Here is a 22,783-nt window from a genome sequence, read left to right as displayed (position 1 = left end):
AAACATAGAAGGAAAGGCTTTGGGGATACATAATTTTTAGAATCTTCCCCTGAGTGGGTTAAAACAAACAAACAAATAAACAAACAAAATTATAATAGATTGGAAAGATTAACTTGGAAGATTATTGACAATGAAATAGCTGCAGAAGGTTGAAGGCAGAGAACATTTAATGACCTTCACGAAAACATAGTTAAAGAGGGAGTTTTCTATTGAGCCTCTCACTAAATCAGCAAATAATAACAATAATTAATTAATTAACCTTTGCCTTTACAAAAATAATGGCAACAAATCTCATTTGACTCAAAGCCAAACCTCAGGAATTATGCCACAAGGATGCTGTTACAATCGACAAGCCATAGTGATGGAAATCAACACATTTAAGACGAGTGTTTGCCCAATTAATCTAAACATAAATGACTGTTTATGAGTTGGGTTGGGGAGGGGGATGGTATTCAAACCAGCATATTTCCTTGCTAAGTAAAACATAATCACTGACTTTGCCTCTCAATCACATAAATCCTCACTTAATATTGACAGAGCTGTTCCCCAAGGGCTTTGCGTACCAAGAAGTGGTTGTCAATAAATACAAGAAAGTTTCAAGGGGTTGCGTAGCTGTAAGAATGATAGGGCCCGTGCAATAAAGAATGCAGATGGAAAGACTGTTTTGAATCAGGCTTATTCAAACTCCAATGAAGAATATGTATGGGGATTGTGGGCAGCAAAGAATAGAAGCTAAATCACTTAGAATGTTGTAAGCTCTTTGGAGATTGTGAAATAAAGCTATTTGGGTAAGAAAAAGTCAAGACTTATCTTAGCTATCCACTTGTGCACTTTGCTATCTGTGAAGTGGATAGAAGATTGCTCTGCACAGAAGAGGTGTCTGTGGTGCAATTCAGTGCCTGGAAATTTAACAAACATTTTGAAAAGCAAAATACTTAGGGTTTTTTTAAAAAAAATTTCCACAAGAAACTGAAAGTGGCCTATATACTTGCAACAACCCTCATATAATCTAGGATATGATGGTTCAAGGTCACCCAGCAACTCCCAAGTACATGGTTATATTTTGTTAAGCTCATCTTTTCTGGTGATAAATCTTGTGTAATATTTTAGATATACTATATAATCATTTTTCTGATTTTCCCAATTATTCATTTTCATACAGAATTAACCTACAAGATGATGACAGGATTTGACTCTGAATCTTTCTATAGTCCAGCACTTGGTTGTAAATTTCTCCAATCTTGTATTTTATATTTGTTCTTCCAAACAAAATTCCGTCCAAGCTGAAGGTGATATGTGGTGTAATCCAATAAATTTGTGAGCACAAGATTGGAGAAGGTTGTTCTGCTTGACAGATTTTTCTTTTTTCTTTATTATTATCTTTATATTTGCCTTCTCCCCAGAGGTCTGTTTTATGTTATGTTATGTTATGTTATGTTATCTTTATTTATCTTTATTTTATCAAAAATAACATTGGGGTTAGACTGAAAGATAATTACTAGCCTCATGTCAACATATATGTTTCCATGGTTGAGGAAACCAAACCAAACCAAACCAAACCAAACCAAACCAAACCAAACCAAACCAAACCAAATCAAACCAAACCAAACAAAACCTGTGTCTTCATCAAATTGCTCTTCAAACCTAATTCCCCAAGTGATGGCAACTTTTACAATAGAAGTGAGGCATTCTAAATATTGTCCAGCTAGACTCCTAACAACCTCAAACAATTTGGATAATGGTGAAGAATGCCTAGTAGTAATCCAAGAGATCGAAAAAATGAATATGTTCTTCATATCTTCTTTATATGATTCCTATTTTTTGTTTTGTTTGGGGTAATATGTCCTCATTTTTGGTCCAGTTTTGGTTGCCATGATGTAAAAAAGATGTTGAGACTCTAGAAAGAGTGCAGAGAACAGCAACGAAGATGATTAAGGGACTGGAAGCTAAAACATATGAAGAACAATTACAGGAACTGGGTATGTCTAGTCTTATGAAAAGAAGGACTAGGGGAGACATGATAGCAGTGTTCCAATATCTCAGGGGTTGCCACAAAGAAGAGGGAGTCAAACTATTCTCCAAAGCACCTGAGGGTAGAACAAGAAGCAATGGATGGAAACTAATCAAGGAAAGAAGCAACTTAGAACTAAGGAGAAATTTCCTGACAGTTAGAACAATTAATCAGTGGAACAGCGTGCCTTCAGAAGTTCTGGATGCTCCAACACTGGAAGTTTTAAAGAAGAGTTTGGATAACCATTTATCTAAAGTGGCATAGGGTTGCCTACCTAAGCAGGGGATTGGACTAGAAGACCTCTAAGGTCCCTTCCAACTCTTATACTCTACTCAATGTCCGTGTTCCAGAAAACCCCTCCTGCAGAAAAGACTCCGAAGCCAACATCTTTCAAAGTTCTTTTACTAGCATAGGTAAACTGGCACAGCTGGATGAAAACCGAAACTGGGGATTCAGGTTCCTCCCTCAGTATTACAAACTCCAAAATCTCCACCCTCATGACTCCTCTGCTGGTCACATGTTCCAATCCTCAACCGTCCCATGTCGAAGCATTACCCCGGCCACTCCTTCTCCAGATGTGAGCCCAGCCTGACCTTGACCGGCAGGAAAAATGTTGTTATGTCTAATAGCTACTTGTACCCTCACCCCGCACTCCTACTTTCCCACACTGGAGAAAGTGGCAGTGTGTGGAAGCCTTTGGCCTAGTATGGCTTCCAAAGCTAACTACTCTACTCTACTCTACTCTACTCTACTCTACTCTACTCTACTCTACTCTACTCTACTCTACTCTACTCTACTCTACTCTACTCTACTCTACTCTACTCTATTCTGGCTTTTTTCCTATTGCACTTTCTATTGTTTTCTGTGGTATCCTATGCTGGCAGGTTCCTTTTCATATGTAGATTGTATTGTTCATTGAACAGGTCTGTCATTTAACAGGGGGAGCCTTCTCAGCCACTCCAGGTCCAGCTAGTTTCCCATTATACTCCTTATTAGTGGCAGCAGCAGTAACAGTGAAGAACGCAGCAGCTGCTTTGAATCCACGCCTTAGCTAGCAAATAGTCTGGCTTCCTTTTTTTAGACTGGATTAGAAGAAAAGATGATTGAAGAAGAAAATTGTTGGTGTTTTGTCTCTTCATTTGTGATGAATTTTGAAAGTCATTATAATGCCTATACTTCTGCATTATTTTGACTGGTGTTTTCTAAAGCTCTCTGCCTTAGGAGAGGGAATAACTTGGATTTTGGGAATCTTTAGCAGCACATCCATTGCAGAAAAAGGATACCGAGGCTACATTGCCACTGACTGCAGAACAGTGTGAATTGTGCAGAGGATCAGTAGCTAAGATATAATCTGAAAGAAAGGCTTGTTTCGGAAAAAAAACCCTTATATGGCTCTATGGTAAGAGAAAATCTTTAGTTATTGAATTAGTTTACTGTAGTAAAGTGAAACAATTACTAGGGTTTTCAGGATTTAGTTTTGACAGTGTGATAAGTCTATTGTCCTACATATGAAGTGGCTGCTTTAGGGGTTTGATTTCATGCTTTGAGTCATTTTGTATTGATTTGATATTTCTTGTTATATTGATATTTCATATAAGAACTTTTAAATACTTATTTAAAAGATAGTGTCAAAGCAATAGCTTTGAAAGGAAGGGAAGGCTCCCTCTCAGGAAAATTGTAGGCCTCTTCTCTACATTTTTTTCAACATAGACAAAAGAAGAGAAAAGAATTGATTCTCTTGCCATTTTACATGTGCTGATGTGAAGGGGAACATGGCACCTTAGTAAGAAGAAGAAAATTGTACACATGTGGGTGATGAGAGCTGCAATATAGAGGCAAATCTTTTCATTGAATCGAAACAACATACTCTTTGCTAAGCTAGTTCTTTATATATATTGTATGTTGGAAGTGGAGTTCCCAGAAATCCTAGCCAATATAGCTGCAGATTTAGTAACCCTATCCAGAGTTGGGGCAAAATGAAGATGTTGTTTATTTCACGTTATTGTCTTACAAAATCATGCCAGTATCTTTTCCCAGCTGTTGTGGGACCTACTGGACTGGCAAGATTTACACAGATTTTTCTTCATCCTCTAGAGTACTGCCCTCAAAAGCTTGTTGCTTTGTTATGGTTTGTTGCCCGAGTAATTGTTTCTTGTTTTGTTTTCTATATTTTATTCAGTTGCCTTAATAGCTAAACTACTCAATAGCTAATTAATAGCTAAACTACTACTCTATTTATTGAGATTTTATAATTTGTCTATTGATAAGAGATGAGATATAGGAAGAAGAGATTTTTATTGAAATATTAGAGAAAGTGAAGTTAGTGTTTGCACTTGTCTGGTGGCAGAGAGAAGTAATTTCTTTATACATGTTTTTTCTTATTTTTTTCTTTTTCTCTGCACTTTTAGTTTTTTATATTCATAGTCTGCATACTTTTTATCTTTGTATTTGTAAACTTTAATTCAAATTATTATAAGAAACTATGGGCCATATATTTTGCTTACTGAAAAATAGAATCAAAAGAACATTAACTGAGATTAGATTTTTCAGTGACACCGTGCTGATGTATAGTAGGCACAGTGGCTCCACGCTTTTTTCTAGATCTAAATAAACAATGCTGGTGAATTCATTACAATATAAACTCTTTGGAATTAAGATGCTAAACAAACACCTTTCTCAGTATATGCTTACCAAGTTTTATGATTTGCTTTCAAAGATTCTGCTTTGTGTGTTTCTGCTAAGTGAAGTGAGCCAAGTGTGGTTATTAAGTATTCTTGATAATGGCACCTGAGTTTTATTAGAATACTCCCTAGAGAAGTTTATCTGATGTCTTCTTGTGCTTTATGTATTTGATAAAGATAAGGTTATTTTCCCAGACTTTTTACCTACTACCTGTGCTCCCACTATATTAAAAGAATGATTTTTAATTTCATTTTTCTTGTAGATATATTTGTATGCTTACATTTTGTTTGTTTGTCTGAGTAATAGTTCCTTGGTGATTTTTTTTGCATTTTATTGGTTTGCCTTAATTTCTAAACTACCCATATATTTATTGATGGGCAATCAATAATAAATCATGTCATTTGGGGATATAGAAGACTGGATTAGATGAACTCTTGGCCTAATCTAGGAGCACAATTTTAATAATCTTAGGCTCAATCTAATCATTCAAGTAAAGAGAAAGACATTGGGGAAATTGACAAGCATTAGGAACATGTTATCAAGCTTTGTGAAAATATTTTCACAAAATGATGCATTAATGATGATATTTAGTTTCTTGTTGTACAATATTGATTATTCCATTAAAAAATCTTATATATAACTATGGTCGAACTTGGAAGATCAAGTAACTAAAGTTCTAAAAAAATATTGTTACCTAAATAACTTGATTTTCAAAGTTTATTTATTTATTTATTTATTTAACAGATTATTTATCTGTTTATTAAAGATAAACAGAATGCACACTTAATCTATTTTATGAATAGATGAAATAGAAAATAGGAATCAAGTTACTTTGCATGGGTTTAGATCATGGCTGTCAAACTCACAGTATCACATTGCCGTCATGGGAGGTTTTGTGACTTTTTTCCCTTTGTGGAGCTGGGGTGGTTGTGGCCCGCGCATGATGCATCTGGCCCATGGGGTGCCAGTTTGACAACCCTGGTTTAGATAGTTTCAAATACTGTAGGTATTAAAAGCAGCAAAGTATGATTGGTAAATCTCAGAAAGAGATCTACAGGGTGCTACCATGGCAATGATTTCGTTACATGGGGTGATATTAAGCTTTTGGCTCAAGACTGGAGTATACCAAAGAGTAACCAGGGTTAGAATCTACTACTATGTATCTGAAAATCACACTGGACTGATTTCTGAGAAAACATGTAGATTTGGGGCTACATTTGTTAGTCCATAAACATTTCTTTCTTAGCCCAAGGTATCAAAGTTATTTCTCAACTAACCAATTTTGTCTCCTAGGAAAAGTTTGGCTAAATACCCACCATCTTGATGAGTCTCTGATGATAATTCCTAGTGCTTCTAAAACTTTCCTATGATCTCTTTCATTTTATCTAACTACTTTTTTTAAATTTTATTTTGTCACAATAGTATACGTAAACATTGATATAAAACAACAACACATCATAAAAAGAAAAACATATATATATAAGCAAAAGTATGCAACAACTATATTAATTTGATATAATGAAAGGCAGCAATAGGACAGGTAGGCACTTTTGTGCTCTTATGCACGCCCCTTATAGTCCTCTTAGGAATGGGGTGAGGTCAATAGTAGACAGTTTTTGGTTGAAGTTTTTGGGATTATGAGTAGAGACTATAGGGTCAGGTAGTGAGTTCCAAGCGTTAACAACTGTTACAGAAGCCATAGTTTCTGTAATCAAGGTTGAAGCGGTTGACATTAAGTTTGAATCTATTGTTTGCTCTTGTATTATTGTGATTGAAGCTGAAGTAGTCTTTTATAGGAAGGATATTGCAATAGATGATTCTCTGTGTTAAACACAGGTCTTGTCGGAGTCGGCGGAGTTCTAAGTTTTCTAATCCCAGGATTTCAAGTCTGGTGGCATAAGGTATTTTGTTGTTTTCAGAGGAGTGGAGAACTCTTCTTGTAAAATATTTCTGGACGCGTTCAATTTTATTAATGTCTGAGATGTGGTATGGGTCCAGACAGGTGAGCTGTATTCAAGAATAGGTCTAGCAAATGTTTTGTATGCTTTGGTTAGTAGTGTAGAGTTTTTGGAGAAGCAGCTGCTTAAAATTAGGTTTACAACTCTTAGAGCCTTTTTTGCTATGTAGTCGCAATGGGCTTTGGCATTTAGGTCATTTGATATGAAAACTCCAAGGTCTTTAACAGGGTGGGGGTCATCTATAAGGTAATGTCCATCAAGCTTGTACTTATTGTTAGGGTTCTTTTTCCCAATATGTAAGACTGAGCATTTGCTGGTTGAGATTTGGAGTTGCCAAGTTTTAGACCATATCGGATACAAAGTCAAGGTCTTTTTGAAGGGTAGAAGTATTGTTGGTGGTGTTAAATAGTTTGACATTGTCAGCAAAGAGAACACAATAACTTGAGATAAGGTCACAGAGATAATTTATGTATAGTATGAAGAGTGTTGGTCCAAGAACGCTGCCTTGGGGAATGCCACTTTTGACAGGAACAGGATTTGATAGAGCATTGCCAATTTTGACCACTTGTCTGTTTGAATGGAAGGCATTTATCTAATTGTGAAGAGGTCCTGAAATGCCGTAGGATTTTAGTTTTAGGAGAAGTTTATCATGTACTAGTGAGTCAAAAGCTTTGCAGAAGTCTATGTAGATTGCATCTATTGCTTTTCCTTGATCAAGGTTAGTAGTCCATATGTTTTTGCAGTGGAGAAGTTGTAAGTTACATGATAATTTTTTTCTGAAACCAAATTGTTTATTAGAGAGTAGGTTGTTTGTTTCTAGGTGGAGTGTAATGGATTGGTTTATGATAGATTCCATTACTTTGCATGTGACACAACATAGAGAGATAGGTCTGTAATTTTCAACTAGGCTGGGATATCCTTTTTTGAAGATAGGGATGACTGTGGCTAGTGACAGAATTTAGGAAGGGAACTAGTTGTAAAAGCTTTATTAAAGATTATGCTTAGGGGTTCTGCTATATTAATTGAAAGTTTTTTTAAAGAAGTATGCACATAGTCCATCAGGCCCAATAGATAATGATGATTTCAGGTTGCGAAGAGCTTTTTCAAAATTATCTTCTGTGAAGTCTATATGTGTTAAGTCGTTGTAGTCATTGTTAGTACGATTGGGGAATGTCGGGTCTGAGCCATCGCTGTTTACAAAGACTGAGCCAAAGAATGTGTTAAAGAGGTTTGCTTTAACTGTTTCATCAGTACATTCTTTGCTGTTAAATTCTTTTAGTGGTGGAATGGATCTTGTTTCTTTAAATTTATTGTTCACAAAATTATAAAAAGCACGATTGGGATTAGTGCGTAGAAGATCTTCTTGTTTGGTGTGGTAAATGTTACATTCAGTTTTTATTTGGTTGCAAATATTTCTGTAGCGGTTTTTGAAATTTGCTACATAGCCCTTTTTGTGTCTTCTCCAGAGGGATTGTTTTTTGGATTGAAGCTTTTTTATTGATATGGGTAATTTGTTTTTTTATTTATTTTGGTGGTGATTTGTGGTACATATAGTTTGATGATTTTATTGATTTCAAGTAGGAATACTTTATAGTGGTCTTCTGCAGTGGTACAGGTTGAGAATAGATTTTGCCAATCAAGAAATGTGAGATCGTTGTTTACAAGGTCATAGTTGGCTTTTTTAAAATTGTAGTTTGTAGTACTATTATTATGACGATTTATGTGAGGGCGTATATTGAGACAAAAGTCACCGTTGGAAAAGGGTTCTTTTATTTGTAGTCCATAAATTGAGTTTGTATTATTACAAAAGACAAAGTCGAGGCAGTTCTTGAGTCTTGTATTGTGAGTTACTAGTTGTTCAAGACCTAGGTTTGTAACGGCGCTGTATAGTGTAGTATGGATTGGTTCGGTTGTACATTCATTTGTTATCCAGTTTATAGAAGGTAGATTTAGATCACCCAGGAAGATGAGAGGATATGGGCAAGAGGTAGCCCATGTTAGCAGTGAGGTTAACATATTTGCATGAGCGATGTCGTAGTCAGGGGCTCTGTAGCATAGTATGAATCTAAGTGTGGTGTTAGTGGACAGGTCACATACAATAGTTTCAGGAAGAGAAAGTTTATGTGCAACTTGGTTATTTTTTAAGTTCAGTGATTTTCTGTAAAAGATAGCTACTCCACCACCTCTGTGGTGTTCATGATCTGATCAAAAGACTTGATACTCTTTGTTTGAAATAACGGAGTCAGTGAGGGATGAGATCAGACATGTTTCACAAACAAATATGATATCAAATGTACCATTGTTTAATAAGAGGATAAATTCAGGTAATTTGTTTACAATACTTCTTGCATTTATTAATTTACATTTGAGACCTGTAGTGTTTGGTGTAGGAGAGGTAAGGGGCGTGCATACCTAGTTTTGATTGATAGTTGATTGAGGGTTATGTGCAACAGGTGGTTGAAGGAAAGTTGGTTGAGCAATGAGTGGTTGATTGTTGGATGGATTTTCACTTTTCTAATATTCTCAACCTTTCTGACCACAATGATTTTTCCTAATTTATTATCTACTCATCCCATATACCAAAGAAAGTGAATTTCTGCTTGTGAGATCATCAATCATTGCTTTCAAGATTCAGTGGGTTTTCATTTCATTTTGATTCCGCAGATCATTTCTTCTTCTTGTCCTTGGTATTTAGTTCCCAGATTCATAATCATAAGAAGTCTGTCCTTTTTCTCCTGCTGTTTTTCAGTGTCCAGTTTTCACAGCTGTTCATTACCACTACATAGGTAAAAAGAATAAATGGATAATTTCTCAATTCTGATTTTAATTTAATTTTTTAAATTTTCTGGTTCTAATTTTATTATTATTATTATTATTTAATATTTAATCTTCAATTCGATTCACAATCTGGGACTGCTAAAAACTTAACAGTTCAATTTCTAACCAAGGACTTAATTGCTGTTAAGAATGTTTAAGTATATAGGCAGTTCCCAATAAAGTGGTTTGTATAGTCAGAATATTCAGGTCTGATAAGTCCAAAATTTCAACCACCACCACCACCACCACCACCCCAGACTTAACAATTGTTGATAAGAAAGTCAAAAGAATCTGGATAGTGGATGTGACAGTGCCTGGGGCCATCAGAATAGCAGAGAAAAAACTGAAGAAGGTAACAAAATACAAAGACCTACAAATAGAAATAGAACAACTGTGGCAAAGGCAAGCAAGGGTAATACCAATAGTAATAGGTGCCTTGGGTGCAATCCAGGGGTGAAATGCTACCAATTTGAACTGGATTGGGAGACCCGGTAGTGGAGATTGGGGATGGTTTGCTTACCGATACAATTGCTGGCTGGCCACATCCCCAGACCGGTCCATGGCCCGCAGCCCTGCCATGCTTCCCTGCCTTCCATGCTGCCAAACTCATTGTTTGGAGCGTCTAAGGAAATGTCTTCCAAATCTTCAAGTTTGACTTTAAGAACTCAGAGAAGCCGACAGCAAAAGTAGTGGCAGTGGGGGCAATACGTGTCTGTGTGTGTGTGTCCCTTCTTGGTCCTCCTCTCCCAGGTGACAGCCGGGGCTTCACAGCCTCCTCTTTTCCTAAGAGGCCCACTGCCACTATTGCTGTCAGCTTCTTAAAGTCGATCTTGAAGAGCTGGAAGGCATTTCCTTAGATCGCCAAACGTCAGCAATCTAGATCTTCTTACACCTTCTCCTCCCCATTCCCCCCACATTTTTTCATTTCTGTGCCTGGATTCCGCTTCTTACACCTTCTCCTCCCCATCCCCCCCATTTTTCCATTTCTGTGCCTGGATTCTGTTTCTGCAAGAGAAGGCTCCGATGTTTGCTTGGGTGGCGGAGGGAAACTCGAAGTGTTGGGGGCTTCAGAAAGGCAGAATGTGTTTCAGAATGTGCAGCTCCTGGCTCTAACAGTGAGTGATGTCAAGTTGACCATGCCCACCCATCACATGACCACCAAGCCACACCTATCAAGCCATGCCCACAGAACTGGTAGCAAACATTTTTACATTTCACCTCTGGTGTAATCCGAAAACAACAGGAGCACCACTTGAACACCATAGGCATTGACAAATTTGCCAGAGGTCAATTGCAGAAGGCAGCTTTACTTGGAACAGTTTCCACCTTCTGACAATATCCATAGCACCATCAAACATCCAGATTTGGTTTACATTTAATCAATAGTCAAAAGTCATTTATAGCATTAGTAATAATTGTTTTGAATATATTATATATACATACACATGAGCACACATATATACAGTACATATTGGCAATCTGGAACATAACATTCATTTTTACATTCATAATGTTAATATGTTTCATAGTTTGTTTTTTTAAAGAATAGTGAAGCATAAAGCGACATTAGAATAGCACTTATATACTGCTTTACAGTGCTTTACAGCCTTCTCTGAATGGTTTACAGAGTTAGCATATTGCTTCCAACAATTTGGGTCCTCATGTATGTTCTGAAAATGCATAGTCTTTTTAAAGCATAGTTTCAATTCAGAATGATTTTTCTATCTGTTTCAAGGCTGGCCTAGGGTTTAGTTTTAAAATTAGTTTTAAATGGGGTTTTGTATTATTTTAACAATATTTTTAAATTTGGCCTAATGTAATAAGTTTTTTAAAATGCTGTTTTAACTTGTATTTATTCTTATGTTTTCTATGTTTTTATAAGGCTGTAAACCGCCCTGAGTCCTTCGGGAGATAGGGCGGTATAAAAATTTGAATAATAATAATAATAATAATAATAATAATAATAATAATAATAATAATAATAATAATAATAATAATAATATTTTCGCTAAGGTTTTCACAGGTATGATGACCTGGAATTAACTGATTCTCTAGGATATTTGCTGAAACCCTAGGACTGCAAAGACTCCTGTAAATATTGGGGAAGATAGCAATGTTAACTACTTCTAGCTACCAAAACACTTAATAACAATTTCAACTTGATGTGTAATAGTGAATGTATATAACCTTGAGGATAGTTATCTTCTCAACATTATTTTCTATATACTTCTAAAACTCATTGTCATGACCTTTAAATGAACTAATTTACATGTGTCCAAAATCTAGAACCCATGACTGTCAATGCAATTAAATTGGGAAAATTGTAGCTGTTTCAGTGTTACTGGTTGCAGTTACATGATCTTCATGTTCAATGTTCCATGACAGTTTCCCAGCCAATCTTGCAATCCCTTGCTCCTTTGGTCATCCAACAGCAGCTACTTACCTGCCAGTGGGGATGGATGAGATGGGAAGGGAAGGGAAGGGAGATTTCTAATGCTCAATGGGGAGGTTGCCAGGAAGTCAGAAATTGGTCCTCCTTCCACCGTTTTTTTGCCTGTCATTATTCATTCTGTTTCTGTTTAGATAAAAAATTATCTCTGAAATGATGACCCAATGGGCCATGGGTTGTCTAGGATGAAAATAAATGTGGTGGAACCTCCATATATATGTCCATAGGTAAAAGCAGTCTAAAATGGTATGTGTGGTGGTCCGTCAGCAGCCTACGGAGCTGGCAATGGAGTTGGACTGCGATGAGGCTGAGGTGAAGCCAGGGCCATCGGGAAGTGAGGTGTGGACTCCAGAGCCTCCAGAGCCTGATAGTAGTGAGGCAGAGGAACAGGAGGAGCCTGTTCCTAATGCAGGCATGAGAAGAGCTGCCAGAAGGCAAGAGCAGCTCAAGCAGAGAAGACAACTTGGGAGTAGAGCCAAGAATGATTGGCTCCCTCCATTAAGGCTTAAAACAGACCAGCACCAGCGTTTGGCCTTTGCCAGAAAACAATGTTGTAGCTGCGTCTTCTGCTTTGTCTTCTGCTTCATCTACGTCTTTGTTTTTGTGGCTTCTGGACATTTGCCAGGAAGGGCCTTTGGCAGTTTGCCTAATTGGACCAAGGTTTGCGAGATAACTGAGGAATTTGTGTTGGGAGGCATTTGTTTTACTTTGAGTTGAATGACGCTGGGAATGAAGTAATTCCCAGCTGTTCGAATAAAGTTTGTTTGTTTTTTCACGGACTGAGTTTATTACTACCTACTTGGGCCTGAGTCACAACAGTATGTTACAAGAAGAGCAATATTAAAAAGACTTACTGAATCTTGTCTAGTGCCCGTCCTCTAGACCAACATTCAGCATCACATCAGGGCCAACCAGGAACTTTGAAGAAAGTAGGAAACATGGGTAAAGAAGATGCCTCTCTTCCATGTTTTTTCCCTAGCATTGATATGTTAAAAATATGTTGTCCATAATTTAGGAAGTAGCCTGCCTTCATTTGGATTACTAACCATTTAAGGCATATATATTTATGCCTTTAAAGAAATAGATTTAGTTCTGGTTTTAGCTTCCAAGATTGCTATTTATTATTTATTTATTTATTTATTTATTTATTTTATTTATTTGATTTTTATACCGCCCTTCTCCCGAAGGACTCAGGGCGGTGTACAGGCAAAAATAAAACAGATAATACAATGTACAATTTAAAATGTAATTAAAAAACTTATTTTAAAATTAGCCTGAGAAGTAAAAATATACAATAAACTAAAAACCCCATTTAAAATTAATTAATAAAAATTTAAAATTAATAAAATTCAATTCAAGCCAGCCCCGCGCGAATGAAAAGATGTGTCTTCAGTTCGTGACGGAGTGTCCAAAGGTCAGGTATTTGGCGTAAACCCGGGGGAAGCTCGTTCCAGACTGTGGGAGCCCCCACAGAGAAGGACCTTCCCCTGGGGGCCGCCAGCCGACATTGCTTGGCGGATGGCACCCTGAGAAGTCCCTCTCTGTGAGAGCGTACGGGTCGGTGGGAGGCATGTGGTAACAGCAGGCGGTCCTGTAAGTACCAGGCCCTAAGCCATGGAGCGCTTTAAAGGTAGTAACCAAAACCTTAAAGTGCACTCGAAAGGCCACAGGTAGCCAGTGCAGTCTGTGCAGGAGCGGTGTTATATGGGAGCTACGCGTAGCTCCCTCTATCACCCGCGCAGCTGCATTCTGGACTAACTGAAGCCTCCGAGTGCACCTCAAGGGGAGCCCCATGTATAGAGCATTACAATAATCCAAGCGAGAGGTAACGAGCGCATGAGTGACTGTGCACAAGGCATCCCGATCAAGGAAGGGGCGCAACTGCCGAACCAGGCGAACCTGGTGGAAGGCCCTCCTGGAGACGGCCGTCAAATGATCTTCAAATGACAGCTGATCATCCAGGAGGACACCTAAGTTGCGCACCCTATCCTTTGGGGCCAGTAACTCGCCTCCAACAGTCAGCTGCAGCTGCGGCTGCAGCTGACTGAATCGGGATGCCGGCATCCACAGCCACTCCGTCTTGGAGGGATTAAGCTTGAGCCTGTTTCTCCCCATCCAGACACGTACGGGACAGCACTTCAACAGCTTCATTGGGGTGGCCTGGGGTGGAGAAGTACAGCTGGGTGTCATCAGCGTACAGCTGGTATCTCACCCCAAAGCCACTGATGATCTCACCCAACGGCTTCATGTAGATGTTGAACAGAAGGGGCGAGAGGATCGACCCCTGCAGCACCCCACAAGTGAGGTCCCTCATGGTCGACCTCTGCCTCCCTGTCAACACCATCTGCGACCGGTCAGAGAGATAGGAGGAGAACCACCGATACACGGTGCCTCCCACTCCCAATCCCCCCAACCGGCGCAGCAAGATACCATGGTCGATGGTATCAAAAGCCGCTGAGAGGTCTAATAGGACCAGGGCAGAGGAATAACCCCTGTCCCTGGCCCTCCAGATATCATCCACCAATGCGACCAAAGCTGTCTCCGTGCTGTACCCGGGTCGGAAGCCGGACTGGAACGGGTCTAGATAGACGGCTTCATCCAGGTATCGGGGTAGCTGTCATGCCACAGCACTCTCTACAACCTTCGCAACAAAGCGAAGGTTGGAGACTGGACGATAATTACCCAAAATAGCTGGGTCCAGGGAGGGCTTCTTGAGGAGGGGTCTCACCACCGCCTCTTTCAAAGTGGCAGGGAAAACCCCTTCCAACAAAGAAGCGTTGATAATCTCCTGGAGCCAGCCTCGTGTCACCTCCTGAGTGGCCAGTACCAGCCAGGAAGAACACGGGTCCAGTAAACATGTAGTAGCGTGAAGCCTCCCCAACAACCTGTCCACGTCCTCGGGAGCCACAGGGTCAAACTCATCCCAAACAGACTCAACAAGATGTGTCTCCTCTCCCTCGCTTGGATCATCCCAATTTCGGTCCAGACCATCCCGGAGCTGAGCGATTTTATCGTATAGATAACCACTAAACTCCTCGGCACGTCCCTGCAACGGGTCATCCCGCACCTCCTGATGAAGGAGGGAGCGGGTCACCCGAAACAGGGCGGCTGGGCGGTTATCTGCCGACGCAATGAGGGTGGAGGCGTATGAGCACCTCGCCTCCCTCATTGCCACTAGGTAGGTCCTAGAATAGGACCTAACTAGTGTCCGATCAGCTTCGGAACGACTGGACCTCCAGGTGCTTTCTAGACGTCTTCTCCGGCGTTTCATCTCCCTCAGCCCCTCGGAGAACCAAGGGGCCAGACGAGATCTGCGCCGGGTCAGAGGTCGCAAAGGCACGACACAGTCCAAGGCCCCAGCCGCGGCCCGCTCCCAGGCCGCAACTAGTTCCTCAGTCGTGCCGTGGGCCAGATCCTCAGGGAATGGCCCAAGCTCCGTCAGGAACCTCTCAGGGTCCATCAGGCGCCTGGGACGGAACCACCATATAGGTTCTGTCTCCCTGCGATGGTGGATGGTGGTTCGGAAGTCTAGGCAAAGGAGAAAATGATTGGACCATGACATCGGTTCTGTTACTAAATCATCTAGTTCCAGATCATTTAACCACTGTCCAGAGATATAAATCAGGTCCAGCGTGCCTCCCCCCATGTGCGTGGGGCCATCATTTACCCGAATCAGGTCCAAGGCCGTCATGGAAGCCTGGAACTCCCGAGCTGTAGTCGATAACAAGCCAGCTGATGGCAGGTTGAATCCCCCATGACTATGAGTCTGGGGGTCTCAACCGCCACAGAGGCAAGTACCTCCAACAGCTCGAGCAGGGCTGTGGTCACGCAGCAAGGAGCCAGGTACGCGATCAACAAGCCCAACTGATTCCTATGGCCCCACCTCACATAGAGGGATTCACAGCCAGCAATCTGAGGAACAGTGGCCTCCCTTGGCTTTAGATCTTCCTTAATGACAACCGCCACCCCCCCACCCCTACCTTGGGCCCTCGGCTGATGAAATGCTTGGAAACCTGGAGGGCACAGCTCAACAAGGGGACCCCCCCCCCTCTGGACCCAACCAGGTCTCCGTAATGCCCATAAAGTCCGCGGACTCCCCCTGAATAAGATCGCAAATCAGGGGAGCTTTATTAGCCACAGACCGGGCATTACATAACATGGAACGGGTAGGGACTGAGGGGCCGGAGCACGTGATTGCCTTCAAACATCGAGCACGTGCTCCCAACTCTCGATACGGCCCCCCCTCCGCCATATCTGCCTCTCCCACTTACCGTACAGATTGAACGAGCCTCTAGTCCTGGAACAGAACCCTCCCCCCCTGCCTTCAGACCAGATGTAATAATGTCGTGAACAAGCACAGGGGCTGGATCCCTCCCCGATGGGTTCTCTCCCCTACCTGTCAAATCCCTCCCCCCTCCCAACCCTTAAAATCCCCTCTAAAACTCCCCTTAAAAAATCTATTAAAACAACTAATTAAAAAACCCCTAAGCCTCCTATTTTTCGCATGCCACCTCTCAGGGCTCCAAAGCCCGTCCTCAAGGTGGGCCCTCGATAATCTGGAGGGCCAAACCCGCGAGAGAGGGGCATCTCTCAGGGCAAGTAGGTCAGCCGCGGTAAATGTTCGCATCACAGAGAAGGTCCGGCAAAAGGCCCATCCTGGGCTGGTCAAGATGATAGCAGATGATAAAGCAGATGATAAAATGACCACGACCAGTCTATCCTGATGGGAAACAGTTAGTGGTAATCCTTGTGCGGTAGATGACCAAACCGCTAACTCAGTCAATTCACCACCCCATACAAACAACCAGGGGTGGACTATGAAAGAAGGGGGGAGGAACGATGATAAAGATGTTATTTAAAGATGTTAAATAATGGAGGGGTATCCGCTGGGCCCGTGGGCCTTCCTCAAGGCACCACCAGGTATCCATGCCACCCGCTAGGGCAAGGCCACAACCATGTTGGGCCTATCGGGCCATCCGCTGCCTCAAAGCACCGGGGCAGGCCGCCGCTGCCAGCCACCTCCGCCCGGCCATCGCCGCCGGAAAAGCCCCATCGCCACCGCAAGAAGGCCACCGAAATCCCCACCATCCGGGAAGGGACACCAGTCGCCAAGTCCTGCCAGCAGTCCCGGGGTTCCACTGGCGCCAACGCCCAACGAAGGAAAACCAGGCTGCCGCCGCCGCCGCCACCGGGAGATCAAAGAGGCCGACGGAAGCCCGGGCGGCCCTCCAGATCTTCATTGGGGCGCAGCCCCTCCGGGGCTCCTCCCATCGCCCCCGAAGACGCCCAGCTCCAAGTCACCCATCTTCCAAATGCCTGAGTCTTCCACCATCAAGGCAGGAGTCCAGGGGGTCCACGATGTCAAACGACCCCCCACCGCCGCCGCCGCCAAAACGCCGAAAAGGATCACCGCCAAAGCGCCGCAACTCCGGGGCTCCTCCCAACGCCCCTCGGAGTCGCACAACGCCAAGTCACCCTTTTTTCGGGCGACTAGGTCTTCATCCATCAGGGCGGGGGCCTAAGGTGTTATTAAGGCCCCCCCCAGACCCGGACAGAGCCCGAAAAGGCCCGTCGCCGCTCCCCCGATCAGCAGGGAGACGCCATCTTGGACATGCTCAGAAGATTCCAGACTGGGAAGCTGGAAAACATTACTATTAGCAAGCACAAGACTAACATACATCTTCCATGGATCAGCAAGGGAAATTGTTTTGGTTTTGAAAAGACCTTTGAAAAACCCTACAATGAGCAATATATTTATTCAAATCTGGCTGCAAGTTATTAACTACATTACTGTAACAGTGGTTTTCCTAATACATTAGCTTTGTCTTTACAACTGTAATTTTGAGTTAGAAATAATGATATTGGGTGTTTAATAATATTTCTCCGTATCAATATTTCATTTTGCATGCTTTTACATATATAGATACACACATTATTTTTTTAATTCTTTTCCTTTTTTTTTCTTGTTGAATTATTGTTCTTTCTACTCCATTTTTTAAATCTTGGTGTGGGGATTTGGCTTTCTTTTTTTCAGATAAAATTAAAACAAACAATACAATATAGCAACTGAAAATTTGATTCCCTATTAATTTGATAGGTAAAAATATAAAATATTGGTGGATCTCACTAAGGGTGATAACAAATTTGAAGTGGTAGATCAGAATGGTATCTTGAAATTATAGAAGGTGATTTATTTACTTGGCACTGGTTTTTGCAGTGCATTGGCCATATATCAATATGTTACATATATTTTACTTGGTGGAATGCAGGAAATATTACACTGGCTTGTAAGGTGTCTTTAGATTAGAGACCCAGCTTGCATAGACTAGCATAAATATGCTTGGAATAAAATTAAGCACTTTTGTAGTGGTTTTGGCATATTGTTAGCAGGAATATTGAATGTGACAAATTATGAATATGTTGATAACTAAGTGCATTATGACTTGCAATGTAAGAAGAATGAATGGAGGAAGATGTATTATTGATTTATCATATTATTTATTTACAGATTTCTAAACTGCTTCACTCCAAAAGATTCTAATGAATGAAATGAAAGAAAATTAAATATGATATATTCCTATGAAACTAAAAGAAAGGAGAAGGATATAGTAGAATTGTATGAAGGTTACCTGGTTTTCGTAGAGTAGAATTGATGCATATGAGGAAAGTAATATATAGAATTAATTATGAATCAAAAGTCTGAAATATATGTTGGAAAGAATGAATTATTATTATTATTATTATTATTATTATTATTATTATTATTATTATTATTATTATTATTATTATTATTATTATTAATTACATTTGTATACCACCCTTCTCCCGAAGGACTCAGGGTGGTTCACAGCCAGTTAAAAAGTACAATAAATACAAACTAAGAACAGACTAAAATTTATATAAATAGTGCCCAGAATATTAAAAACTAAACAATATAAAACTAAAACCCCATTTAAAATTTCTTATTCAGGCTAGCCCAGCTCAATGAAATAAAAGAGTCTTCAGCTCACGGCGAAAAGTCCGAAGATCCAGGAGTTGGCGAAGCCCTGGAGGCAGCTCACTCCAGAGGGCAGGAGCCCCCACATGCTTATATATATGCTTATATATCATGTAGTTATTTCATGCTTATGCTTATATATAGTTGTGACAAATAAAATAAATAAATAAAATAAATAAAAGGATCAAACTCCTTGTAGTAGACAGAGTTAGCCTGCAATACTGCATTCTAACCACTCCGGTGTCACAGTGCATGGAATAATGGAATAACATGCATAGAATAATGGGAGAACCAAAAGAATTTATGCCATTTTCCAAACGGATGTGGTGAAAGGGAAAACATTATTCTGCTAGGTGACATGGATGAATGCATAAGAATGTGTAAAAAGATTTTTGGGCCATTTGAGGATTAAACTACATATTCAAAACAAAGAGACCTTTTTCTTAAAAGATACTCACCAAATAATCACCTCATTCATTCCTGGATCCTCAAATGGTTGTTGAGATAATGAATTGAAAGATGCTGTGGATGAGAAGAATGCACTTCAGAGCAATTAAAAATAGATAAAAATTTAAGAAAAACAAAAAGATTAACTGATTTGACACCAAAGTGAGGGAATTTAGGAAAGAGTATTTTAGAGAAACTATATAGGAAATACAAGAGTCAGATTGGTATACTAGTTGAGGCACAGGCTAGTACTAGAGAGATTATGAATTCTAGTCACACCTTGAGCAGGAAACTAGCTGCACGGTTTTGGGCCAGTTACTCTCTCTTAGCTCTAGAAAAGAGGCAATGGTAAACTTCTGTAATTGACAGGATTGCCAGGAGAAACGCCCAAACCTATATACCTACATACAGACGTATTCAAACCTAACCCCCCCCATATAGTTAGATAGATGGGAGATAGATAGATGATAGATAGATAGATGGATAGGGGGATAGAGGATGGGATGGAGAAGAGATGGAAAAGGAGAGGGAGCTGCCTCCCGATCTCCATTTTCACTGGCAGAGGGTTGCAGGAGGCTGTGGCAGCTGAAAACGGAGCTTGGGAGTTTGTTTTCACTAGCAGAATGCTCGGGCCACCACAGGTGTCCCCAACAGGAGTGATATCGAGCTGGGTATGCCCCCCCCGCCTCCCCTGCCCCCCCCAAGGTCAAAGACAACCCTGATTCAGCCCTCAATGAAATTGACTTTGACACCCCTGGGCTATATGGAATAACTGTGTCATGCTTTGACAAAGATGTTTTGTGCCATAAAATTATGCATTCTCATAATTAGGTTTTTTTAGATATTATATAGTAATTCTGGTAACTAGAAGAGGTTTATGAGCTTGCACAATTTATGCACAGAAGCTTCTTGTATTGCTGCTGGTTGAGATATTCAGAACTGTGTAGCAAATCTTTGTTTCATTTTTATAAGCTGAGATATATATTGGATAGTAAAGCAATGGATGTTTTAAAGTATAACAACAAAGGTCAGAAAAGTTTGAGATTAGAAAAAGAGCTTCTAAGATGAATTACCACATTTTAAAGCTTGGTTGGAATTTTTAAGTTTCTTAGTGAAGCTTGTTACAATATACACATGAGCTGTTTCAGATAGTTGGTCGCTCAAATGGAAAAGTCTTTAGGAATAGATACAATTTGGAATCAGGTAAAGTCCTAAATAGTCCTAAACTATATATCTATATGGAACTATGTTTTGGGAACTTCTCCCTTATGTTGACAAAATGGGGAAAGTTGCCTGAGTATATAATTTGGGCTTCCTACTTTGTTAATTAGAATATTCTAAGACTAAAACCTCAATAGAAGCAGTTAGTAACTTGTATAAATAAATTTCATAAACTCATTCTGATTATCAATTAACAACCAGTTAAATATGTAAAATGTTTCTATTTGTTATAGTTCCAATTAGTGCCAGTAAGAGTTGTAAGGAAACAAAATCATTGTATAAACAAAAGAGCTTTACCCCTTTACTATGCCACTATTAGCAGAAGGACCCTGGCACACAATTTATCTTACTCACAAGATAGTTCTTTATTGAAATAGAACTCTAGGCTGCATTGTATCATGATAACATATGATTTTGGTTCTAGAGGCTTGTCAGAATCTGAGTGATAAATTTACAGATTTATTTATAAATGCCAAAAATGTTTTATTCCTATTTTCTGTGTTGACTTTAAAAGAGTGATTTGTAAACTTAATTACTTTGCATGTTACATAATTTATTAGAATGTAATCTAGCAAAGTACTCTATGTAGTTTCATTTTAAGAATGGCTTGAGAAACATTTAGTTATTTATGTATGACATCTTTGCCCAAAGGCCCCCAAAGTAAGTTATGAATGCTCAGTAATAAATATATATACGATATGTTCATATTTATAATCTATTCTAAAACACATGACAAACAAAGGAAAAAGGGATGGAGGCAGAGGAGGGAAAGGCAAGCATTAGTTTTTAATATTGTATATTATATCACAATTATATTACTTTATATCATTGTGCATATTTTGGACAAAGAAATGCATTATTCACAAAATAATTTCTTGGCTGAAAAGTCTGAGAGTTTCGACCACATCACATCTGAAAATACCAACAGGGAAAACTATGTGTAGGCAATAACTGATTGGGTTTAAAATAGCTTCTTATGTCTTCTGGTATTGAGCCTGGTTGGTCATAAAAATGTACTGTGGTAATCACATAAGATAGGGACAACTAAGATAGGAACAATTATTATGCTATGTGTCCTGCAGAGTAAGTTCGAAAGTAAGTGGGTTTCAATTTTTTTTACTACCGGTTCTGTGGATGTGGCTTGGTGGGCATGACAGGGGAAGGTTACTGTAAAATCTCAATTTCCTTCGCAACAGCTGGGACTTGGGAGGCAGAGAATAGATGGGGGCGGGCCAGTCAGAATTTTTACTAACGGTTCTCCAAAATACTCAGAATTTCTGCTACCAGTTCTCCAGAATTGGTGAGAACCTGCTGAAACCCACCTCTGGTTCAAGAGCCTCTGTTTTGAATCTGTTTCAGATGTTAGAATGTTAGAGTTGGTCTGGGAGATCTTGAGCTGAATTTCAGCCCTGGTGACAAAGCTCAGTGGGTGACTGAGGCAACCACTTTATTCTGCCCATTCTAATCTAGGACATAAAGCTACAGTGGAAATAAAAAGAGATCACCATAATGGACTCCATAAAGAAAAAAAACCCTATGCACTGTAAGACCAAATGAACTAAAATGTTACATATACAGTACATAGTACTCTGATAAATTCTACATAAGTAAGAATAATAAATATAGAAAGTTCTAAAGGCCCAAAGACTTGTTTTCTACAAAGCTTGGGCTAGGGTTATGGAACCTCTTATTGGATATACTCAGAGGTGAAATCTAATTTTTTTTGCCACCGGTCTGGTGGGCGTGGCTTGGTGGGCGTGGCTTGGTGTGGGTGTGTGTGACTGGCTGGGCGGGACTAACATGATGTCACTCATGTCACTCTTTCTTCTCTTTCTTTCTCTCTCCCTTCCTTTCCTTTTCTTTCTTCTCTCTCTCTCTCTCCCTTTTTTCCTTCCTTTCTTTCTCTTTCCTTCTTTTCTCTCTCATCAGCTTTGCTGCATGGGGGCTCTCATTCTGGTGGGGACGGCAGCTGATGAAGCTAACCGCCCCACATTCCAGCCACTCAGGAAGCCTCACCCTGGCTCCACTTACTAGCCCTGCATCCTGTTTCTCGCTGGTGGCTCCCACTCCTGCTCACTGCTTCCGGGACCGCTGCCGAGACCTCAGATCTCCTTGTTGCTGCCTGCTCCCTACTGCCTCTCAACTGAGAGGCAGACAGGAAACAGCAGGCACTCAGGTCGGCACTGGCTGCTTCCACGCCT

At 40.3% G+C, this 22,783-nt stretch overlaps 1 protein-coding gene across 1 annotated transcript in view; it reads left to right on the top strand.

The window, feature by feature from the left end:
- NXPH1 (neurexophilin 1) overlaps window positions 1-22,783 on the top strand; it is a 206,989-nt gene that overhangs the window by 12,889 nt on the left and 171,317 nt on the right. The window lies entirely within an intron of this gene.

This window comes from Ahaetulla prasina, chromosome 4 (assembly GCF_028640845.1).
Source record: "Ahaetulla prasina isolate Xishuangbanna chromosome 4, ASM2864084v1, whole genome shotgun sequence".
NCBI classification, from domain to species: domain Eukaryota; kingdom Metazoa; phylum Chordata; class Lepidosauria; order Squamata; family Colubridae; genus Ahaetulla; species Ahaetulla prasina.
This window is presented reverse-complemented; position numbering and strand designations above follow the sequence as displayed.